General features: G+C 43.4%; 1 long non-coding RNA gene across 2 annotated transcripts in view; it reads right to left on the reverse strand.

The window, feature by feature from the left end:
• LOC141575767 (uncharacterized) overlaps positions 1 to 13,757 on the reverse strand; it is a 44,813-nt gene extending 31,056 nt beyond the window's left edge. For both annotated transcript variants that reach the window (XR_012503557.1, XR_012503556.1), the window contains exons 1-3: positions 13,557 to 13,757; positions 2,151 to 2,308; positions 959 to 1,092 (exon numbers count right to left, since the gene is read on the reverse strand). This is a non-coding gene — a long non-coding RNA (uncharacterized LOC141575767). The remainder of the gene's footprint in view (positions 1 to 958; positions 1,093 to 2,150; positions 2,309 to 13,556) is intronic.
• Positions 13,758 to 13,852: the final 95 nt, after the last annotated feature.

The following is a 13,852-nucleotide window of genomic DNA, read 5'->3' on the forward strand; positions in this document are numbered from 1 at the left end:
TCCTGGGCCTCAATCTCTTTACCTGAAAAATGTTGTATATCATATGGTATTTCAAGTACCATGGATTAAATTATTCTGCAAAGGGCAGGGACCCCAAATATCTACCTAAAGACAAAAAGTACACAGAGAAGTAGTGAGGCCAAGGCAGAAATTTTCAGCTTGGAAGGGCTAGAACCACTAAGAGGCTATCAAGAGGTGTGTTATGAAACCAATGTCTGGTGAATGGCATCCAGTATAGAGTCCAGGGTTAGCTATAAAGGAAGTTCACATCTGGACACGACACCTAGGTTTGAATTCTATTCTTGCACTGAGTAGACCTCCAAGCAAGGGAAAATCCAGTCTAGATTTGGACCTACCCTGCCTGCTCTTGAAAAGGGGACCATAAGAAACAAAAGGAGCTTTGGCCCAGACCACCAACTATTACTTGAACATCATGGTGCAGGGCTAGCTAAAGTCTCCTCTGCAAGATTAATAACAATAAAAGTAAGCAACATTCAATCCATAAAAGGGATACTGAACTCAAAGTTGGGAAAGTGATCTAAGAAGATTTCAAAAGATGTCAGAACTATAAGCAAATGTGTGGATGTTTCCACTTTTGTTTAAACTGTGGCCAATTATATACAGATAAAGCTGGGGTAATTTTAGAAAATGTAAAAATCTCTGTGACTATCACTAACGTACGCTATCTTTCGAGGTGGTGTCCATAATCTTAACTTTATCGACCAAGAGAGGTAGGGAACAGCATGGACAATGGAAACGTGAGATTCTGAATTCTGAAATAACTTGTGACAGTCACTACATCATTGTTCTTGCCCAGAAAAATAATCTGGATCCTAAACTTTTCTCTTGATGCCCGCCAGCTGGGTTGACAACAAACTCTCACAGGCTTGAGTCTTGCAGCATCGTTGATCAAGCAGAAGCAACGGCAGACACTTAGTACTTTGGACGGTAAACCTACCAAGCCTGCTTCGATCCTCTCCCTGCTGGGATACCAGCAGTCAGACCTCCAGAGCCAGCAGTGCATCCTGGCAGAGAAACACCAAAGGAGCGGTGGCACTGTTTTCATGAAGTCTCTAGTGACTTTCCACTGAGCTGTGGGAAAATTTGACAGTTGACTGTGGCTGAATCGCAACCCAGAGGTCCTGACTACTCAAATCTTTAAAGATTCCTTTCATTCCTTTCCCAAAGAGGAACCTGGCAATCTCCGATTGGTTAATTCCATTTACCTTCTGCTCCTTGTAAGATGTAGGAGCAGAGTAGAGTGCTCTAGGCAGTGGCCAAGGGGTATCAGAATAACATCTACAATCCACAATTACAATAGTTTATATTTATCCAGTACTTACTGTTATCTGGCATTTTTTTAAGTTTTTGTTTCATTGAATCTTTACAACTACCCAGTGGGGTAGTTACTATTAGTATCCCTGGTTTACAAATTAGGAAACTGAGGCCCAGAGAGGCTAGTAACTTGCCCTGGGTCACACAGCTTGGGTGTGAGGGGCTGAGATTTATTGTAAGCATTCCAACTCCGGAGTCTGTGCTCCTAACCACTATGTCGCACCGTATCCAAATACCAGCACAGATATTCCAAGCTCAAAGGCACTTTTGATATCACAGACCAACCCCTAGATTTTGCAGCTGAGAAAACAGACCTAGACAGATGATGGGAATTGCCTAGTGACAGAGCCAGGATGTGAGGCTGGTGTCTCCACTCCAGGGTTCAGTGCTCTCTCTGCTATATCAGAAGGCTGCGGGTTCTCTGATTCATCTTGAGAATCTGGAGTTCTTTCATACATTATCCCTTATTCTTGAGGGAACAGAACTTAATATAAACATAAAAATACTTTCATATAGTTTTTCTGCAATGTATTGATCCTCAAATTCTTCCTATCCCTTTTTAGGAACTTTTTTTTTTTTAAACTTGACTCTCTTTTGCCTTCTTTCTTTAAATCCCAAGAAAGTGAAAGCAGTTTCAGATAGGATTGAAAAAAAAATTGTTGAAATCTTTTAACCAAGTTTCCCTCCTTTTACCAGAGCATTTTAACACTGCTATTCAGCTATGATTTCTAATTGCCAATCATCCACTAAGTGTTTCTGATTCCTCACTACCCCTCCCTGCCCCTCCCTCTTAGGAGATGACAGATAAGGCTCACCATGTCCCCTCAGCATCCTTGTGTCCGTCTTCAGGCCTCGCTCTGCACAGGTTCTTCCTCACATCCTGCCTCCTGTCATGGAGGAGGTGTCCCCACTGCTCCCCAGGTAGTCTTGACACAGTGACCGTGGCCCCATTCCTTCCCACTCCCTTCTGTATCTGGACCAACAAATTATAAAAAGGTGGATAAGAGCCTGGAAAGAGCAACATGGGGTAGAGTTTGGTCTTTGTAGTCAAACAAATCCTCACCCCTCTGATCAAGTTAGTTGACTGTGCTGAGCCTCATATGTCAAGTGGACAGGAGACCCCACTTCAAGGTGATTATGAGAATGGAACGAAAGAACATCTAAAGGGGTTAACAGACTGCCTAGCACACAACAGACACTGCCTTCTCCCTCTCTTCCAGCTCCTTTCCCTTTTTTCACACACACACAAACACACACACACAAACCTTCAAAGACCTTCATTTTTTTAAAGCCCTATCTCATCCTCAAACAATGAACTGTTCTTTCTCCTTCCTGTCATTATAGGCATATTCAAAATTTGAATATGTTGGCCCTTCCTTCCCCCATGCATTTTGGCCACTATATATTGAACCAGCTTGGCCCATTTCAATACCCTCCCAAACCCTGAATTCAGTATGCACTTGTGAACTGACGCCACTGCACCATTCCCTGCTGCCCGGCACTCTGACCTTGGGTGACCTGTGCATTTTTGCATCTCCTCTAACTCCTCTGAACTTACTGTCTCATCTTTCTGCTCTGGGTGATCTGATCCATTCCCATGGACTCAATAATCGCTATTTGCTTAGATTTCTAACTCTCACTCTCTCTAGACCAAATTCTAATCCTTAGGCCCCAGGCCTGAGTGTCCAACTGTTCACAGGGAGGTTCCATGAGCATCTAAACCTACAAACTTGCTTTTCCACTCATGGCTCCTATTTCCTAAATGGCTTTACCATTATGCCAAGGCTCAAGAAAGAAGCCTGACTCATCTTTAATGTCCCTATCTTCCATATGCCATACTCTGTATTTGAGTGGTTTTTATTTCCACAGCATCTCCTGAATTTACCCTCTTTATTACCAGTACCTTAGATCAGGGCTTTGTCATGTCTCAGCCAATGCAGCAGACTGGAAGCCCCTACTTCCAGGAACTCACTCTGCTCAGCTCCATGATTTCTCTAATTAATAGATCTGAGCATATTAATCACCTGCTCTAAAATCTTCCACAGCAGTGACCAAATGAAATTCTGAATATTTATAGCCCCATTAAAATGAAGGCACCTCTAGAGTACATTAAATATATATCAAGCAAGCTTATTAAATGAATACAAACCCAGAACTATGCCATGGACAGTAGAGAGTATGAAAGAAATACAATGCGGTCCCTGTCCTCCAGGAGCTTATACTCTTTTGGGAGAGACAAAACGAACACAGAAACTATTAAGTGCCCAAACTGAGATACAAATTCTGAATGCCAGAGGAGCTCAGAAAAGAGAGAGGTCAATGTAAGGTGAAACTGCTGATGACGATCTCACAGAGAACAGACTTCCTGGGGAGAGGTTGAGCTCAGTGGTGGAGTGCATGCCTAGAATGCACAAGGTCCTGGTTTCAATCCTCAGTCCCTCTGCTAAACAAACAAACAAACAAACAAACAAACAAACCTAATTACTTCTCCCTCATTAAAAGAGAGAGAGAGACTTCCTGAGGATCTTAAAGGATGGGACCACACAGCTGTGTGCAAGCCCTGTACTGAGCACTACTGGCAAAGATAAACACAGCTCCTGCTTTCAAAGATCTCAAGATGCAACCAGAGACAGGTACACAAATGACTACCTCATAAACAAGTACTTACATGTCAACAACGTGTTAAGTATTGTCACAAATATGTACACAAGATGACAGTATTATTTTAGGAAAATTAATCTAAAAGTATTCATCTGAAAAGGCTCTATCAGAAGATAAAAATACTGAAATCAGAGAAATTAGCTTCCTAGCTAATACAATGATCCAGGTAAGACCCGGCAAGGAAGGTGGTGCTGGTGGATACACTGAGACTGGAAAAGAGGCAGAACATAAAACATTTCTAAAGCAGTAATGACAGCAACAGGTTTGATGTTAAGGGGGAAAAAAGAATCAGACAAGTTTTTAAGTCTGGGAAACTGAAAGAAGGACATTGGTAAGAGGAAGATAAAGTCATTTGAGGGCATACTGAGTTGACGACAAAGTTAGACCACTCAGCTCAGGGAGAATCTAACAGGCCTTAAAATAGTAAGATTTAGAAGTGAGACTATTTACATTGCTAGCACCCAGGCTTGAGTGGTATATAATGAAAGAATTTTTAAATATTTTAATGAACTCTGTGCCAGTAGTATTTTCTGTGGCTTTATTTTCTCCTCACATTCTGCTAGCCTTTATTATCAGTTCTGTTTGGCATATTCTTTCCACAGAAATGAGGTGTGATTATAACGTAACAAAGCTGAAGTTTAAACACACAAGAACTTATCTATCCAAAACTGATTCCAAAAATGCTGTTTTTGCTCAACACTTTTCTGGAACCGCTCTGTTGGAGTTGCTTGCAGGGTCAATCTACAATCCAAATTTCACTTTGTTAATTCCTCCAACCTGATCATTCAACAATTTAGCTCTGAGTTGGCGTTCTGTTTTTAAAAAACAAACAAACAAACAAACAAAAACCCTTAGTAGCACTAAGGTTATTCCAGAAATTGTGTCACAGACTCTGTAGGCAACTTTCAGAGGGGCTTTCCAAATATTCTAAGGAGTGGCAACATCACTGTGGGGAAGGGACAGCCCCACGGAGAGCATGGCATAGTACTGCTAAGTATTTCACAGACCTGCTTTTCATTTAATCCTTGAAGTAGCCAGAGAAGCAAGTTATTATCATCTTCTGATAAAGAAAAGTAAAAGAAGGTCCAAAAAAATTACATAATTTGCTGAAGGTTATAAAACTAATATATAGTAGAGGTGGAAATTTAATTTTAATTTTCTTTTAATTTCATTTGTTTCCTCACAACTTTCTGGTATCTATTTCAACCAGTCATGAAAATTTGTCATAGATCTTGAATTAAGTTTACCTTATAGAAATATAGAACTTTAGAAACCAAAATGTCTTTAAATCATCAGGCCTCCCTTGATTTTATCATATGGTTTAAGTATGTTATAATCCAGGTCAGCAAGAAAATAGAATTCCCTTCTCCTCATATAATGTGTTCAGCTGAAGGCTCCTGTGTATTTGTCATCAGGGCTTTATTCATGCACTCTCCGTTGAATACAGACAGTAAGTTTTACTTATACCTCCTTTAGATTCTACTCCTTCACCACCATACACATTTATAAATAGCAGGTGATTATACTGTCTTAAACTGGGTTAGAAGCCTGCAGGCTTGAATTATTTAAGAGAAAAACATTTCCACTTGTCCTGCCAAACACGTTGATCAATGTTCACTTAAGTGATGTTATCATCTCCTCTCATTTTGTAAGGTCTACTATCTCTCTTCAGGTGACTAAGCAGTCTGCAATCTTCCTTCCTTTAATTAGATAATTTTCAGGCTTGTCTTATCCTTCTGGTTTTCACAACTTCATGCAATCCTTTTCTCCTGTGAGTATAGTGAAAGGTTTCATGGCTGGAGTCCCTCTGTAATACACGTCTGTAGAACTCTCGCCAGCCTCCCACACGCTGCTGCAGTGCCACAGTTTATCTGCTCCGCTGTTCCAGACGCACCGCCTTCTCTGTAACAGCCACCTTTTTCTGCTTACGGTCTTGCTTTTCCTCCTCCTTGGATTGACCTTCCTGTGTCCTCCACACATCCTTCTGGCTCAGATGCTTCTTCTCCCACCTCTCAACCTGGGTGGCACTTTTGGTAATGTTATCACCTAACATTGTAAACACAGCTACTGTTGATCAAGCACCAGCCATGTGCTGTGTCTGGAGCCTTATGTCTGTGACACAAACTACCCAGCTTTTCCTCCTACACCCTCACAAAACATCCCCCATCCCCTGTAAAGTCTGTCACTTAGAGGTCTAGCCCAGAGCCTGACACACAGGTACTCAAGAAAGAGGAGCCATTATTATGATTATGAGAATGAACCCCATGTGACTTCTTCATGCTTGACCCCAGGGCCTGGTACAGTGTCTAGCTTACTTAATACATGTTTATCAAAGTGGCCAATGAAGAGAACAAATGTTAAATGGCCATACGATCCTTGTGAGACAAGGACTGTATGGACTGTGGACTGTGAAAATTAACTCTGCAGCATCTGGACAGGAAAAGTACCTAGTAGAGTAAGCAGAGATGGTGCTGGGGATCCCAGAACCATGGCTCAGAGGCCCAGCAAAATGCATGGTAGTGGGTTCAGGAAACCCTTGTTGGCTAGTAACTACAGAAGCTGATCACGGAAGACTGCCTCCTGTGGACTGCTCCGGGCTCGGGTCAGGATCAGTCTGGCACCCTGGGTGCAGATGGCATGGACAGACCAACTTCCTTGCTCAGGGAGAAACTGCACTGTAGGAGAGGCTCCTGGTGATGAAGGGGCTGCCTGGTTCTTAGAAAATTGAAGCCTTTACCTGCAGCACCCACAGAGACCCAAAGGTGAGCCTCTGGGGCCCTGAGACTTGGCAGTGGCAGTCCAGAAAGTGGTCTGTGCTGGAGTCCGGCAACAGCTAGCAGGGCCCAGTGAGCAGAATGAGACTTAAAATCCAGATCCAAGTCTTTGGCAATGTCAAGTTTAAAAAGGAGTTGGTGTTCTGGGATGCCAGAGAGAGACTCGGGTAGCTTCAATCACTAACCTGGAGTGCCAGAAGGTTTAATGCCCCAAACATGGCAGACTAATTATTTCATTTGGGGCATTAGTTACTCAGGAAGAGCTAGCAGCAAAGTTGAAATCTGAAGCAGGACTCAGAGTCTGGGACTAAGCACAGGACTTGCCAGTGGTCAGGCTGGTGAGGCAGAGAACCTGGTACATTACTATGATACAGCAAGCCCTCCACAATGGATAATTCACACACAGGACAGCCCTCAGAGCACAAAGTCTACCTTGCTTTAGTGTTAAGGATTTTGAGACACCAGTGAAGTACAGAACACCTGTGTTTGGTCTGGCTTAACAAATACCATTCTTTCCATACACATGCAGTTTCACCCCTAGGCTGTGCACAGCTGTGGCCCTGCTTGGTCTCTTAATCACTATACAGTGTTCTTCTCCCTAATTGAGCCCCAGATACTACTGCTTCCAAGTTGAAATTACTCTCTACAACCACAAGATAGTTGTTTTATCCTTTGATTCTGGGACCAAAATTCCTGTCATCATTAGGTCCTGAAATCTAAGTCCACACCACGAGCAATTAAAGTGTTCCTTTCCCTTTAAAACCAACCAAACCAAACAAAGACACTATGACGATGACAACTACTAAAATCTCCCTCTCACTTGGTCCTTTATTAAGGGCACCCTTTTCGATGTTCACTTCTTCACATATCAAACTATCTTACTATCTTATATTGTTTTATGGTCTGTTTGTGGTTTCTTGGATTTGATATCCTTGGTTTTTTCCTTGTTCGTGTTAAAGCAGTACATACAAATCATGGACTACCTGGCTCAACCAACCATCTGATGATTGACTTTCTTCTACAATACTCCCACCAAGTGGTCATCTGGACAGTAGTTGAACACTCAGAACGACTGAGAACTCACTGCCTACAGAGGCAGCCGATTTCATCTTTGGATCACCTGTTGGAAATAACTGTGGGGCTGAATTATGCCTCCCTGAGTTTCTATCCATTGACTCCAGAGCCTCTCCTTAGGGCCATGTGGAACAAATATAAACCTCTTAGGCGTGGCCCCCTTCAGATACCTGAATAAAGCAACAAATATCCTTCCTGGGTTTGTTCTCTCTGTTTTGCTGGATAAATGCTCCCGGTGCCTTCCACTATTTGTTGCTGTTAGATGTTCTCACCAACATCATCTATTTCTTTTCTGGATGTGTTCAAGGGGATCTATATGCCTGGTATCCAGCCCAGAGCTACAAAGATTTTAGGTGTGTTCTGGACACTATACCTCTCATAACGCAACCTAAGATGGTATCAGCTTTTTTTGCAGCTACAACACACTGTTGACTCACAATGAACTTACAGAAAACCAAATACCTCTAAATGCCACATGTATCGCTGCCACACCCGCTGCATGTTTATGCGATTGTGTTAGTGGGGAGCAGGAGGTAGAGAGGAAGGTTCAATTAAGAGGAAGGTTCATTTACACGTTGACAATTCATGAATTGGGGTCCTAAAAATTCAACCTGGGATTCTCCATTTCTAATGATACACAAGTCGGTGCCTAGTTTGATAGCCCAAATGATTAGACAAACCAGTGATGGGCCATGGACTAGATTTCAGCTTAGGCTAATCAGCTTTGATTTATCTCATGGCTTCCCTCAGACTGCAGCCTTCTTTTTTCAAGTATATGCTATTTATTACCAGAAGAACTGGTGGAAAGAGCATAAATGATTCAAGGCAAAGGCAGTATCACCACTGGAAAAATACCCCAAAGATAGGAATCTAGTACATTAAGGATGGCATATTTATGATTTACCATGGGAATATTACATCTAAACACCTTTTCCTTGATTAAAAATATCTTACAGAAATACTGCTGTACAGATTTTCAAAGACATTTCAACTTAGCTTATTTGATTATTTCAAATCAAAGAAAGTGGAAGGGGTATTATTATCCTCATTTATAGATGAAGAGACAGACCCAGAAAGGTCACAACTTGTCTACAGTTACATGGTTAAAAAGGGATAGAACCAGGGCTGAACCCCAAGTCCTTGGATTTCTAGTCCAGTGCCGTTCCCATTGCTCCCATGGCACTCTAATACAAGGGAGGCCCAGCCCTGGCCTGAAGGTACTAACACCCAAGGCGTTCTCCTCCAGCTGTGAGCAACATGTGCTCTACTTGCTCTTGTCATATGGAGAAAAGAAAGTCTCAGTGAAAAGATGAAAAGCTGTTACAACATTTAAGAGATGCCAAACTCCAGCCATCATAAAATCACAGAATTTATGAAAATCAGTCCAATACCTTTAACTTTAGAGATTAGGAAGAGATAGAAAGTAATTTATCTAAAGTTACCTAACAGCAAAACCAAAATTAAAACCTATTTACAACCCAATTCAATGGTTTTTCTGTTACATTGTACTTTTTCTCAAAATACAAGTGGACAGCTGTTACCTATAGTTAGGACATTTCGGAAAATGAGGTCTGATGTTTATTATTTACAACTCAAGAATGTTAAGGCTAAGGACCTCACCAAACTCTTAATCCAAGGGAATATGGGACAGGAGATAGAGAGTGATGAAACATGAGATATCGAACCAGCAACTTCCCAGGAAACAGAGCTGTGCTGTATGAAGTAGCCCCTGAGGGGGGACTTCTTCCCTGCAACAACAGTACTGTCACTGGAACCACTCAAGGACTTGGACTACTTGTGCCTTGATGACCAGGGTGCAAAGATGGCTGAGAGTCTTATTGAAAGAAGAGGATTATGGATCTGCCACAGCCAAGGGTGGTCTTTTAAAAAGCAGATTAAATTAAATAAGCAGCTACAAAAGGACCTGGTAAGTGCAATCACTTATAGAGCACCAATTACATGCAAAGCACTACAATGCAAAGACAAGAAACTTAACAGATTAAATATTATGGAAACACAGAAGTGGGAAGCAAGCCTGAAGGAGCCAGGAGAGGATTTACTGAAGAGGAGACACCTGAGTTGAATCTTAAGGTTTGAGTGAGAATTATCCAGTGAGCAAAGACAGAGGAAACCAGAAACAGTCTGACAATGTCGGAGCCCAAAGTATGGGCAGGGAAGAGTTATAGCATGAGATGAGGCCAAATCAGAGGGCCTGATGCCATGCCATCTTGGACTTCAGCCTAAACTAATGGAGTGCACTGAAGAAAAGATCACCCTGGGAACCAAGGCCGAGGAGGAATTTGAAGTTGGGAGGCAGAAAACTGATCATGAGTTGGTTGAAGTTCATTTAGGAGATGATGAGAGTCTGTAAAGGAATGTATAAGTAGCGGTAGGAACATATAGGATGTATCAGGTCATATTCCAGACAAAAAAAAATAAGGCTATTGAATGATGTTTTCTGATGGGTGGGTCTCCTGATTTAAATATTTCTCTCAGGGCTTTTTTCATGCCTGACGTTTTCATCATCAGAAGTTCCTTCAGTAGGATTTCCCCCACTAAAGTGGAGGTGATCACTACATTTTAGTGTTGGTCAGCTAATATTAAGATAGATTACGAAAGTTTACTGAGAATGGGCAGGGCTAGTCATGAGGGGAGAAGCACGGGACTTAGAGCAAAAACAAGGCATGGAAGTTTAGGCTGCTAAAAAGGAGACAAACTTTGTATGTCACCATTTTGGCTGGGCTGGCCCTGCTCTGCTACAGAATCCATTTTCAGTCAGCTTGGGTGCGCTATTCCAAAACTCTTTTACGTGAGACGCTGAAGTCTACAGAAGGACGGCAATAACAACAATAAAATAAACCCTAGCAAAAAAGGAAGAACTATGACTTCTGAGCTAAGGAACACCGTATAGGGGAAAGTTAACCCAGACACTGGGCTTTTAGAAAGTTGCTTAGAAATCGGGTCATTTCAGATCTTTTCCCCCTTGACTATAAGTGAAATATTGGCTCCTGTATTTTCATTTCCAGTAAGTGTCATGTTTAACTTGGAAATCTGACAAATACCAAGAACTCCTGCCCCACAGTTCACAGTATTACTGAGAGGATCAAATGGGACAAAAAGAGGCAAAAGCCTTTGTGTGCTATAAAGTGCTAAATGAGGTCATAAGCAGTCCCTCTGGCTCACAGGAGAAAAGAGGTAGATGGGGGCTCCGTGTCACAGCCCTTGCAAGGACTGCTCCCTAATGATGATCATAAAAATCTACACAACATTGTCAACTGACTATACTTCAATAAAATAAATAAATAAAATAAAATCTTTCAAATCTCTCAAATGTTAATGAGTAGAGCCCATAGTACCTTAAATCCTTCCCTTAAAGATTAAAATTAATGCAGATTGTGAACTTAAAAGTAATACCTAAAAACAGACACGAATACATTTTTAACAAATCAGCTCTTTCCATAAAACCAGCCTCTATAATGAAACTCTTTTGTCACAAACAAGCATGTAAATAGAGGGATTTATATATGACTAAAATTATTAGATTTATATTTCATTAGAATTAGAAAAGGCTTAGATCATTTCTACAGACTGTCTTTCCAGCCTCCTCTCCTTCCCCACTCTTCTTACAATAGGAAAACTGAGGTAATGGTAGAACCCAGACTAAAGATTTCCTGACTTCTGGTCTAAGGTTCTTTTTCTAGAAAATAATTTTCTAGAAAATAATATTTCAAGCATAAGGAAAAGCACAACAACAAACACTAGATCTTTTTAAATGTTAGTATCATATACTTTGAATCTTTTCTAAAAAAGAATAAAACATTATATTTCAGCAGATGATCCCCATTCCTCTATTCCATTCACCTATCTCCTTCTCGAGAGGTAACCTGATTTAGTTACCTATTACATATTGAGGTTGTGGTGTCTTTCCATCCTTCTTGTTCATATTTGTATACAATTACCAAGTGATTATATATCCATAAACCACACCATGTTGCCACAGAAAGAGCTGGTCTTCAAACAAGGAAGAATCCCTCACTCTAAGTTGCAGCTAAAACCTTTGGGGTTTGGCTGGATTTTGTAAAAAGAAACTAGGGCAGAGCTTTAAGCTCCTTTTTAATGATTACCACAGAAGGATCTGGTGAAGCGTCTTAATATTTAGAGTGAAAATAATTTGGGCAAATATAAAAATTTTAATACTTTAAAAAAATCCTTCTCAAGTTAGTGTTTCACATTTGTGAAACCTTGGTTTATAATGACCTAGTGTGAATGACCTGTCACTGAACAATAGGGAAAGATGGATTAAGCAATTTAACTATAATAATAGTTTCTACATTTGCTTCAGGGTCCGGCTCTAATGTCACCACCTTAATGAATCTGTCCTCGATCCCTTCAGACTTAATTCCTTCAGCAGTCATTTATTGAGAGCCAAAGCCCTGAGGATACCAATGTAGATCAGTCCCTGCCCAGAGCTCAGAAATAATTACACAATAGTGTTTGATAAATGCTCTAATAGAGGTATCCATAAAGAGCTCGGGGAGTCCAACTTCTCCTAGAGCAAACGGTGAAGACTTTACAGAGGAGGTGCTATCTAAGCTGCATCTCGGAGGATGAGTGAGAGCCCACAAAACAGAAGATATGTCCTAGGTAGGGAGATACTGAATGAGGGGGTACAAAGGATGTTAAGATATTAGTCTTCCAAGGACAACCAAGGACAGACATCGGAGGTAGAGAGCTAAGTTAGAAGACTAGCAGCAATTCAAGCAAGAGATGACATGATTACAGGCATGAGGTGGGAGAGGGAAGGATTTTAACAAAAATCAGGAGATACATTTAACAGAAGTTGATTGTAGGGGGACCGGGAAACAAAGAACATGGAGGAGATGGGGATGACTCCCAAAGGCTGGGCAAATGAGCGGGCAGTGAGGCCGGTACCTACAGTAGGAAACACCACACACAAGGCAAGAGCAGGCCTGAGGAGCGGGGCTCCCAGCCCCTCCGGAGCATCTGCAGGCCGCGATGCGGCCGCTCCTCTGAGACTTATAAACGACTTCCCTTTCCGGGCCAGAAACCACCCTTCCCCAGGCCCAAGGCATCCTGTATCCCACAGCTTCCTCACACCGCACTATTTAAATATGCTGTATTTCCAGGTTTGTCTCTGCAGTAAGTCTCAGATAAGCGAGCTGGGTCTCGGTGTCCAGGCACCGCCCTCGCCCAGCGCCCAAGCACAGGGGGCCGCAGAGGCTGCCGTTCCTCACAGGTTGCTCCTCGGACACCGGGAAACGCTCCTCAGAACGATGACCCAAGCCAGCGGCCAGCGGCGCATGCAAGCCACTTGAGGCACCCGGCCCCACGGCGCCCACTTTCAGCTTCCTCCGCGCTTGTCTCACCTTCAAACACCCCTGCAAGGTGGCGACGGCCCGATCTCTGGGGTCACAGGCTGTGCAAGGGGCTGAGCCCGGCTGTGCCGTCGGGGGCGGGTCTCACTGCCCCAGCTCGCAGGCAGGCCCCGAGGACTCCCGGGGGGCCGACAGCCCCAAGCCCACCCCACCTACCCGCAGACGGCGCAGCGGCATCAACCCCACGACGGCGCGAGGGTCGCGGAGTTGGGGCGCGCGACCCGGCCCCCCCACCCAGGGAATGGGTTCTAGAAACCGGGCCTGGAAGGCAGTGGTGCGGCTCCGGCCCTCAGGACCCGGCTGGTTCCGTACCTACCTCCGCGGTCCCGAGGAATGCCCCGCGACAGTCCGACAGTGCGTTCACCTCAGACCCGCTGCAGCCTCCGCCGGCCGCGTCCTCGCCGCCCATAGGCGACCTAGGTCCTGACGCTCGGGGCGGGAGCCTGAGGCGAGGAGGGCGAGGGGCAAGCGCGCCCGGCACCGGCACCTGCGTGAGGACCTCAGACTGCAGCGTTCAGGCGGGAGCTACAGCTGCAGAGGCGAGAGAGGGGGCGTGGCCGGCGCGTGCCAAAGGAGGCGTGATGGGCGGGGGCGGGGCCACCCGCGAGGCTT

Source organism: Camelus bactrianus, chromosome 32 (genome assembly GCF_048773025.1).
Source record: "Camelus bactrianus isolate YW-2024 breed Bactrian camel chromosome 32, ASM4877302v1, whole genome shotgun sequence".
NCBI lineage: Eukaryota > Metazoa > Chordata > Mammalia > Artiodactyla > Camelidae > Camelus > Camelus bactrianus.